At 36.1% G+C, this 12,135-nt stretch overlaps 1 pseudogene; it reads right to left on the bottom strand.

Annotated features, from left to right (window-relative positions):
• Positions 1–7,570: 7,570 nt before the first annotated feature.
• Positions 7,571–11,467, bottom strand: LOC121433365 (annotated as a pseudogene).
• Positions 11,468–12,135: the final 668 nt, after the last annotated feature.

The raw sequence follows: 12,135 nt of genomic DNA, 5'->3' as shown, positions 1-12,135 counted from the left end.
GATCTATTTAGAATTTTTAAAACTTACCTTGAAGCTGAATATTTTCATATTAAGTGACTTAAGCCAGTCTTAGAAAGACAGGTACCATATTTTTTCCATTGTAGTTTTATTCTTCACAGAAAAACTAAAACACGTCACAAGTGTAGTTATGGTAGGAACGTCAGTGAAACTGTGCAGGGGATACAGTAACTATGAAGGAGGGAAGGCTGAGGCATTCTCAATTAATGCAGAATTTTCCAATAATTTAAACAGCATTAATAGGAAGAAATTAACATGTCAAAATCTACAAGAAGCACCAAAATTTGGGTGAGTTTTTCAGGTCAACTCCTCCTGGGCATGGCACCTGCCCTAGGAATATAGTGGATACACTGATAGCATTCCAATTGGCTGATCAAATCTTGCTTGTAAGCCGGGCGGTGGTGGCACGCGCCTTTATTCCCAGCATTCAGGAGGCAGAGGCAGGTGGATCTCTGTGAGTTCGAGGCCAGCCCGGTCTTTAAGAGCTAGTTCCAGGACAGGAACCAAAAGCTATGGAGAAACCCTGTCTCGAAAATCCAAAAAAAAAAAAAAAAAAAAAAAAAAAAAAAACCAAAAAACAAAAAAAAACTTGCTTGTATTGTATGGTTTTCCTTCTATGTTTTTCTTCTCTCTCTCTCTCTCTCTCTCTCTCTCTCTCTCTGTGTGTGTGTGTGTGTGTGTGTGTGTGTGTGTGTGGTGTGTCTCATAAGGGTCACTATGTAGCTCTGGATATCATATTATTCCTTTTATAGTCTAAAATTGCCTCAGATGCCCAGTAATCACCCTGCCTCAGTCTTCAAAATGTTGGGATTATAGTAATTCACCATAGCACCCTGCTCCATTTCTCCCTTTATTATGAAATCATTCTGAAAAGGGGAACAGCTGACTGAGATGACTTCAGATCCCTACCATTCAAACATGGCTAATATTTAATATCATAGATTTTAATATAATATTAATATCACTGTTTAAGTAGAAAGATAATTAAGAACCTAATAATTATGTCTTAGGCATGTCCCTATATCAGGATCACAGTGATAAAAACTGAAATCTATTATTCACAGGCATGACATCTTAGGAAATGTTGTAATAGCCAATTTAGAATCTAGGGTATAAATTGATAAGTTTCAAACACTAAATAATCTTTGCTTCATAAAGTGATCGACTCTGCTCCCAATGCCTATTCTGGGGAAGTGAATGCATATCTGATAAGGGAACATCTGGAGAGCTGCTTAGGAAAAAATAACCCTGCGAACAGTGCTACTTAGCTCTTTAAAAATAGACAAGTACACTGAGTAAATCTTCAAGTGTTCTAAACTTGTTGGTATATGAAGTGACTAAATGTTCACATAGATCTTGGACAAGAATCAAAATTTGGAGTACCTATTTATAGTATGCTTTACTAAAGAAATAGTGACATCTAGAGGCCCTAGTTTACACTTATTGAAAAGTCTTGGAGTGTTCACAGGATGAGGAAGGTACAAAAAGACAGGACCTACTATTGACTAAAGGGGCTGTTTTCATAGGGATAGACAAGGTACATAAACACTTCCATACATGCAAAGAGTCAGCATTTGTCACAACTAACAAAACTTAAGAAATGGAGAAGTGAGTTATATCAAAGTAGTAACTATAAAATATTACATTGGATATAAAGAAACAGGAGATGCTAGAAAGTGACACTGTTATCTTGAAACATGGCATTACAACTTAAAAAAAAATGCAAGGCTATCTCAGACTTCATAGTTGATGCCAAAATTGATTTTCCAATGTATCAATAGTTTGGAAACCAAAATACCTAACAATTAATCTTGCACTGACAGAGATTAAGGCTTCTTTCTGCATAACTCTTAGCTGTAATGAGAAGAAACCACTGACTGGCAGCACTAACAAGGAGAATGGCACAGATGCTCTCCCGTATGGTAAATAATCTCCGGGGCAAGGCAACATGCAGCTTAAGAAGTGTAACTCTGCGGGACCTCGACTTGCAGAGATAATGTTTATTTTTTTTTACAAAGAACAATATAATTTTATAGCCTTGAGGAAACTATACCGTTTTAAATATTTATTCTTATTTTGTGTGTACATGTGTATGTCTACAGGTATGAACACGCACCATATGCATCACTGGTGCCAACAAACACATCGAATTCCCTGGAAGTGGAGTTTCAAGTGCTGGGAACTGAACCCAGGTCCTATACAAAAGCTGTCACAATATGGCAGCTTTTATGAGAATTTTGAAACACTTAATAGGTGGCATATATGAAACTTGGGTATACTTTGTGTTCATTGTTTTAACTGTCAAATTAATCCAATAATGTATTACAACTCTATTTTAGACATGAATGCACAATGACAAGGAAAACTTAAAGTAACTTTTACAAATCACAGAGCATATGAGTCTCGGTCCAATAAGTACAATTTCTTAGATTTTTAAAAGAAGTAATTTTTAAAAATATGTCTGATGTTGTGGATTTGTTTCTTGAATCAAAGTATTCACTATGTCCTTGAGCCAGTCACTCTAACTCTTTTACCCTTGATTTTATTTTAGTTCAATTTCTGAAGTTATATTGAAGTTTGTGGAGAAACAGAATCAGTATAGTTTTCTCTACTAATATCTCAACCTATTTGAGAGAGAAACATAGGACTGGAGAAGAATGGGGAACCAGCTGTTATCCTAGGAGTAAAAGTGAAACCAGTGATTAAGTCTTAAGACAACTTGGTAAATTTCAATGCATCTCTCTACCAAAGAGAGAGAAGATGGGCTCTATCAAATTCTGGTTTTGTATTTAAGTTTCAACCCATCATAACACTCAGGTATGTTATACATCTTCTTTGAGAAGTATAAGAGTAAAACGTGGTGAAGGAAGTCAGAAGAAGAGATATGTTTCACCAGGAGCATCAAGGTGGTGGCAGTTTTTACAGGATCTGTATATGCTGGTCCCCATGAGACAGGTTTTTTTTTAAAAAAAAATTAAATGTATTATAACAGATTATAACAAGAAATTTATATGAAATAAGAGATAAGATAGAAGTACTTTGGAAAGTATTGTATGACTTACAAAAGTAAGGAATTGTAAGTCACATTGAAACACTGTGTCAGTTAGCTATTCCGTTCTGTGTCTTTGAGTTGCTCGGTGTAAACACTGTAGGTTTTCTTCAGCTAAGCTGTGAGACTAAATAAGAGCTCAGTGAAAAAAAAATCACATTTATTGGAAACCGCTAGGCTGAAAACTCAGGTTTTCATATTCTTTTAATCTTCAGAAACATCCTTGAAATTAACAAGTAAATCTTGGGCTCAGAAGGGTCATGCAACAATTTGCATAGTTAATATAAACAACATTGGGAATACCAGTGAGATGGAGAAATTGGTTAGAGATCATCACATTACTCTGAATTCTCCCCATGCCGGAAGCAAATCACTAAAACTCTCATACACAGAATATTTAAACAACATTTTCTATTATTAATTTTTAAATTGATATGCATACATTAATATTAATTTCTAAACATTAGGATGCCTAAAATACCAAACCAAGTTTTTTATAATTGCTCATGAAAACATTTGCCTTTATTATTTTGAATTTTAATGATTTTTCTGTAATAGGCACATTCCCCATGGGCAGTTGTGATTCTTTACCCTGATTACCTGGAGGAAAATATAGAATGAATGCTGAATTAATTAGTGATTATTCATCTCACTCAAAGATTTGTTTGATCATTTGAAATCAGCAGATAATTTCTTAGGTCACCACTATATGTATTTATCTTTTTGTTTTCCTCTTTGTGTCCATAAAACCCATAATTACCATCTCAGGAGTAAAAATAGGCATAGTTTCACATAAATTGTACTATTGTTGATGGTCCCAAAAGAAGTAGCTATTTCAATAATGATGGAGTAAATTGTGATAGTCACTCTTGGGGAACTTCCAGAAAAAGTGTTTTATATAAAAACAGTTCAGTATGTTTCACTAATTTTCATTTCTTTTCATCTTCTCAAATTGCTATATATTCATCCATGTTATGCTTACTCAGTTTATATATTTTGTGCCTAACCCAAAGTAACTCCACAAAAAATGGACTGATATGACCATCTTAAAAGAGTAAATCTGGGTACCTCCAAGTTCATGGCTTACTAGGACAACCATAGAACGGCGTTGTGTATCTGAGGTTACAGCTCAGGTCTTCTCAGTTCAAACATGTTCTCCCAGCATGAAATGAGATGTCTGAAGGGATAAAAATGTATCACAGATCCTTAAAGAAAGTAACTATTGAAAACACTTCTGTATTAAATATTCTTTAGACTATCTTTACTTCTGTGATGATTCTGGTCATTTATATTTTGCTTATACCATTGAAAACTTTACAATTTTATACACTATCTCCTACCATGCTGAATTCTTACAATAAATGACTTTCTTGATTGCAAAAGTTTATGGGAACCAAAAGTTCCATTTCCCAGGGGACTCTTAGAAGAAAGTGAAAAAGCCTATTTCTATTCTCTTGTTTAAAATAAATACAACTTTCTTTACAGAAAACCATTATATGGATTTGCTCATGTTTAAACTAGCAGAATGTTATAATTGTATATCCTGCAGCACATATCTTTGAGAATTTCTTGAGTGAGTTTTGTTTTTCTCATAAAGCTGCGTTACACTAAAATTTCACTAGAAGTAAATGCTCTAACTGCTCCTGACTAAAACCTCAGAATTTTATCATTGATCAAAGAAACATCTACAACCCCTGAAAACTAATAAACTGATAGTAGAAATGTTGGCTTCCCTGAGGGATTTTTTTCTCTACCATCCTTATTCATTTTCTCAATCAAAGGGGCATTGAAGTGGTCAGCAAAATGCAGACAAAGTTTTTCTTTGTGAGCTTAAGCTCCAAGCTAACTCAAAACCATAAAATCCAAACAAGATAAGTTAGACCATGCCACTGAAATATACTGTGGGTTTTACTTCTGTATCAGATGGCAAGATGACATTGCTATCATTAACTTATTAGGAAACAGACTTTATTCTTGGAAGTATCAAAATGAAAAACATGACTTTGAATAGGTTGTGATCTAGTAACTACACAGCTCCAAAAAACAGGAGTGCAGAAACAAAAGGGGGAAGGAAGACTCCCACAAATTATTAAAGAAACCATGATGTTATAACCATACAATGAGCTGTGTTGTACATTACAAACTCGGTATATATCTGAAAGAATCCTAAAACTAACCGGCTTCCCTTTTCTCTGCTTTCTTATTGTTCCCATAACCAAAGTTCTTTGTTTAATTTGTGAACTTGAAATGAAGATGTCAAGAACTTTCTAAGAGTAATGTTGCCTTCCTCATCACAGTCTATGTGTAACAGCATTCTGTTTAGGAGTTGAAGTCATATTTGTTAAAGACTTGGATAAACACTGCGAGTTAGAAAACTAGCTTCCGTCATCTCAAGAACTGAAAAAGCAGTTTTGTTTTGGAAGAACAATGTGCTCGCCTGAGCTGTTGAGTAATGAATAACCTAAAGAAATGATGCAGAGATCATATGTGATGGATCTAGGCAGTCAGCACTTTACAAATGGCCACCAGTGCTATGATGTCAAAAACCTGCGTAATTGGGCAATTGTTTCCCCCATTTTAACTTGAAACGGTGGTTTTCTCGTATAGATAATGATGGTCATCAAGTGTATTAGGATTATTAGGAATTGATAGCAAAAATTTCTCAGTGTCCTTTGACAGAGCAAAGGATGCATTTTTCTCAACATAGGATTCTGTGAAGATTGATGGTGGCTATAGAAGCACGTAACACAGGAAAAGTCAAAGGGATCTGAAATTAAACAGGGCCCACACTAATTAAACAATAATAGGATCAAGGCACTGAGCTAGATAACATGAAAATGCCAAAAGTACATGCTTTGCCACACAGTGGAACATCAATTTAAAGAGATGATTCACATAAGGGTTCCCATTTTATATTAATAACTACTTAATTGCCTTTGTGGCTTGGGGATTGAGTGCCCTATGTAATGGTTAAATTTTCATAGATGTCCCTAAAATGAATTTAGATAATATAATTTTGTTTCTAATGACTAATTCATGTGAAAACATAAAATCTTAAATGCACTAAAACAAGTTTTTACAAACATATTTAATTTCCAATTACCCGGGCTTCATCTCATGAAAATCTTATTTTTAACTCAGTAATTTTATTTTATAAGAAATACATTAGAAATGATAGCAGATGTTGCCATTTAAATTATAGCTACTCTAAAAGAATCTGCATTTTCAAAACATTCTGAGAATAAGGTTAGTCTCCTTTTAAAGTACTGTAATATATTTTATCATGCCCAGCACAAAGGTCAGAATTTCAAGCAGTATACTTGAATAAAGCAGGATTCACATGACTATCAAAAAGCATAAGCATCCCTGATGGGAAAATACCAAGAAAAGCATAAAGCCATGCTGATAACACTGTCAGGATGCAACAGCAGGGCACCCCTTCATAAAAATAATACCCAGATTGTATACCGGGCATCCTTATCTTATGGAGAACAGAACATGGCTCGGGTGATAAGAAAGTTAGAAAACCCAAACATCTGCTTGGGTCCTGGAGGAATAAATCAACATTTGAAACCATTTTAGTTACTATGGAGACCCTTAGGAGCTATTGGACACTGGTACAGCTTTCCTCGGAAGCCACCTTTTGCTTCTTGCGTTCATTTGAATTCATTTTAATGAAGGACAAGTTTGTTTACTTTAAAATGCAGGTGTCAGTGTCTCTGATCCTCTTCCCCTTTCTTCTCTCCGGAGACTTGAATGTAGCAAAATTGAGGGTATGAATAGTTATCATTAGTCATCATTCTGTGTACAACAGATTCTTCCACCTCATAGACTCTGTTATGAGAGACCCATAAACAAGTATGCAGGCTTAGGTTAGCCAGTGGTCTCAGTTAAAGCCAAAGCACATGACGAAATGCAGTGGAAAAAAACCAATATGATCACAGGAACTGCAGACCACGAAGGCACTTAATGATACATAGGTTTGTCTCTGGTGTAATGGCACAAGGCTATAAGTTATATATTATTAACTTATTAAAGAAAGTTTGGCTTTTAAGGAGGTTTTGGAGATGCGGATAAGAGGCTCTCTGGGTCTGGCTAGTTAACCACAGCTGAGTTGCTAATCTTCATGATCCGTGAGAGACCATGTCACGAAAACAGGAAAAGGTAAAAAGCACTATAGGAAGGCATCTCATACTAAGCTCTGGCCTCGATATCCATGTATGTGTGTACACACACACACACACACACACACACACACACACACACTAGTCTAGTTAACTTATTTCTTCTCTTTATTTGTAGAAAGTATTTTTTATTAGGTTAAAATATTCTTTGATGAGCAGCAAGTATTTATGTGGAGAGTTCAGAAAATCAACTTGTGACTATTTGCCTTGTTTTGATTACAGCCATGATTGCACACATTCCTTCTAGTGGTTTCCTGCAAATCTGTCTCTGTTCCTATCTGATCACGGGAGAAAGTACAGGAAGGACAGCGTTCTCTTCTCAAGGTAGCATTTTTACAAGAGTTCCAGTGCTTTTTCCCTGACACATCAGGTAAAGAATTTGTTAATTTGGTCCAAGAACTCATGGCCAGGCACAAACTCAACTTCTATTTTTTTGGTCATATATTCAGACACCAGCTTTGAGAAACTCTCTACTCTTCTATCCTCTAAAGGTGATGTGTGTCCTTTCAACAGGTGAAAGGGACAAGTGATGATTTCTTCACCTGAAGCAGCTAAGCCAACCACCACACTGACCCTCTGACCAGACCCCCACACCTGACCCCTGTCTTTGCGGGTTTCCTGGAGGGCTGCTCTCACCCCCCTTATACTGCCAATAGGTTTGAAGGAGTAGTCCACTCCTCCCATCCGGCATCTCAGTGAGTACTTCCTGGATGAGTTTACTGAAATCTTGGGGGTTCATACAGTCAGAGGACCTGAATGCTTTGGTCTTTGAGAATTTGTCTTTATTGATGTGATGTCAATGATCTGGAACACACCAGCCACTTTACATCCCATGATCACTGCCAATTCCCGGGCTTCCAGGACAAAAATGGGACAGAATCAGTCTCCATCTTGGCAGTGTTTACAGCAGTACTGTAACCGGTTGAAATGCCACAACAGAGAAGGCAGGCTTTATCCAGAGGGGCTGTAGTGTCAGCTTTAGCGGTGGAGATGTCAACCACAACAGTGTACTCGGAAAAAGTGCTGGTTCCTGTGAAATGACAAAAAGACTTCCCTTTGCAGGCAAATCTGCCAGTACCATCTGGCATTAATCCTTCCTCGGGAGCGACTCTCGTGTTCTGGCAAAGGTTTGTTTTTGGACTCAGACAAAAGTAAAATGGGATGACACTATCGCCTGTCTTATGCTTAGTAACCCCCTCACCAACGCTTCCCACAATTCCAGCACCTTCATGTCCCAAGATCACCGGGACACACCCCTCGAGATCAGCTCCCTCAGCGTACAGGTATCAGTGTGGCAAAGGGAAGTGGCACTAATCTTAATTTGACTATGTGAGCCTTTGGTGGTGTTACTTCTATCTGCTCTATGGAGAGAGGTTTTCTGGCCTCCCAGGCAACTGCAGCCATTCACCTGATCACTTGGTTCTCTCCTTCAACAAGTTCGGGTCCGTGCACTGATCATCTACCTATTTCTTCTCCTTAGGGAATATGTGCCACCATAAAAGGAGACTATCTCTACCTATCTATCTATCTACCTAACTATTGATCACTTAGGGACTGCTATGTCTACACTCAAGGCTATACATTTAATATTATAACACTCCATTTTGTGTTCTTTAGCTGATTAATAAAATACTGTACAATATGAGAAATCATAGAAAGTGTAGCATAACCATTTCATAGCACACAGATAGATGCAACCATATCCAATTTTTTCACATGGATTCTGGGAATCAAACTCGGAACAACATATTTGTGTAAGGGATTTCCTACTGAGCTATCCCTCTAGCCCATAATTATATGACTCTTTAAAAGTAGAAATAAAGAATTTAAACCACAGTGATGAGGACTTTATTAGCTACAGCTACTTCAGGTACATTCTATATTTCTTTATTTAGTCTCAAAACTTGATTCTTTTATAATATTTAGGAACCGATATTATTTGCTATGCCAATAATTGTAAAATTGTAACTGATATTTTTCTTACTACTTTATCCATGTTGCTATTGGTAGTGTTGATGAAACGGGTGATAACAGTGATTCTGTAAAATCTTCAGAGTGACACCCATGCTGGCCATGCGACAAAAGGGATTCAGAGAAATAAATGTTCTTCAAATGTTTATTTATAGTATGAATAATAGATGAAAAGTAAATGTTGTCAGTGATTCCCTAGAAACAAGATGCAGGGAAGGCTGACACATGAAGTGTTAGGAACTGAGAAGCAAATCTAAATCTTACCACTTAGGGACCCTTAGAGCTCTTTCCATTAGATACAAGACATATGGGGAAACTCCTAAAATTAGACAAAGCAACCAACCACTGCAAAAAAAAAAATCCATTAAAATCACACAGAATTCAGCATAATTAAACTGAACATTTTTTAATGAAAATATCACTATTGTTTTGTGCTTTTAAATGCCAAGGAAATCTGAGCCGGGATGTTTGCACAACACAGCCATGAGGAAGGTCACAGACCCTTTCCTCCAGAGGCGATAGGGATCACCACTACCCACGCCCTCATTCCCTTCATTCTCATATTGTTTGTTGTTTGCTTGTTTGTTTGCTTTTTGAGGCAGCTCTAGCTCTTCCTGAAATGTGAGGTGAAGGAACCTGTGCAAACTTGATGAGTGTCATCAGGAAAAAGCAAAAGAGAGTTCTGTCCTGTCCTGTGTTGTGCAAACATCCCGTATCAGAGGCCCTGGGTCTCTCCTGGGAGCACCCAGACTCTGGACAGGATTTAAAGTCAGAGACTTTGAACCATATACACTGGAGAGCTTGGCCTAAAATGATGTAAGGAGCTGAGCCAGTAAAACATTCTAAAACAATATAAAATGCAGACACATGGGCGCCTACAAGAGGAACTTTAAACTGAAGTTATGAGGGAAAACGGCCCACAAGAATACCATTTGATTATGGTATTAAATGAATTTTCTGGTTTTCTGAGCCCATACGCCTAAATTTAGTTGGCTTTTGTTACGTGTTTTTGCAACAACAAATCTGATCCACCCCTACCAAAACTGCATAATCACTGAAGAAAGTTACTCAATAGGTTTTTATATATTTCATCATCCATTTACATATCTCTTATGAAACTCATTGCTAGGATTTTGTCAAACTGAAGTATAGTTTACATTTATACCAAAATTTGTACATGAACATCTATAACAGCTTGATTGTAATTGCCAAGGATGGCACACAAGGGGATATTTTGGTGATTATGAATTTTCATCATCACTAAAATACCTGACATCTTCATTATGCTGGTAATTACCTGAGTGTACAATTTTGTCAAATATCATTAAATGTCTATTTAAGGTGGGAAAGTTTCCTCTATGGTAACCATACCTCACTATACTTCATTTAGAAATGCTGCAGTCATTTCTAAAATTACTCCCAGGAAGTTGATTTTTAAGAGGGACTAGAAAACTGTACCTGAATAAGGAAAATAATATTATTATTAAAATCCACAAGGACTTTGATTTCCCAGGATCCAGTTTAATGAACAATGATTCATTGATGGCGGCCTCAAGAGCACTTGTATTACTTTGTCTCTCATCTTTTCCATCCATAATTTCAAAGAGATGAAATTTCCTGCCTCCTGGAGAGGGACAGCCGAGTGACAAGAACCAGCATAATGCCTCACATGGTTCATTCACAGCTTTTACGGAACAAATTCCGCTTTCAAGATGCAAGCATTTCTTAGTTTTATTTGGAAAGTCATTACCTGATGAACAATTCTTGCTCAAGAGTGCCTTATCGTGAAAAAGCTCTCTTTAAGTCATAGCTATGTATTTCTCCTGAACAAAATACTGACTTTCACTGCAGGACAAAGAACATCACAGTATTCTAGAACTCTGGGGTAAAAACCGTCTTATTTTAAATAAGTCATTTTAAAGACAAAAGTTAGAGAGGCAACTGCAAATGATACATGGAATGCCTTTCACTCATTATATATGCACCTTCCAGAAATTATTTTCAATGTCTATCATCTCTGTAATCCTGGCATGTAAAAGACATTATTATCTTAAAATATCATGAGTTTCATAAAGATGATGAATGGGCAGGCATAGATATTTAAAAAATAACTCAAATAAAAACCACTGGTGGAGATGATCACAATACTTTATGTATATATAATGTATACTGTATATTTAGTATATAGTATATATATATATATATATATAATATCTATAAACATACCTTCTACAGCATTTAACATGTTATACCTGCCCTTATTGGTTACAAACACATAAAACCATTCTCAGGCTGTGAAATTTTTAGGGATAAGTTTGCATTATTATTGGAGTCTTTATTTAATTTGCTTATTTACAGACTTTTCTTATTAAAGTCACTTAGGTCTCAGAAGGAAGAGGGAGAAGTACAAGTTTAAAGACCACAGAACCCAGAACCATCTGACCTGTGTCAAGTGACAGCCAGCCATTGTCCAAAGGGTAACCACAAAAGGAGAAAATAGATATCCTCACCATCTGGTACAAGCTAAGGAGAGAATTCTGTTAAAATTGTTTTCCGACAGATAATCAAAGATACAGATGATATACGTCAGGTAGGTACAGTGAAGTATAGATACAGGGGTAAAGGACTAGCAAGAAATATGAACAACTTTCCTATAAAATTTCAAAGTTAATAAGTAAATATCATGAATTTGAAGCAAGAAGGGTATGTGGCATATGCTTTATGTTCAAATATAAAAACAATTTACATTTTCATGAGTTTAATAATTAATTACAATATAATTTACCGTTTTGATCACATGGAAAAACTTATTTTTAAACATTTTAAATTTATATAACTCTTTATATGTGTAAATTTAATAAACAAGTGTGGGAATTTAAAAATCTCAAAAGAAAAATAAAACTTCAAGTGGAA

This window comes from Microtus oregoni, unplaced genomic scaffold (genome assembly GCF_018167655.1).
Source record: "Microtus oregoni isolate MIOR12 unplaced genomic scaffold, Mior012 000038F_ref0000394, whole genome shotgun sequence".
Classification (NCBI taxonomy): Eukaryota; Metazoa; Chordata; class Mammalia; order Rodentia; family Cricetidae; genus Microtus; species Microtus oregoni.
Note: the sequence above shows the minus strand (reverse complement) of the source record. Positions and strands in the feature narration are given on the sequence as shown.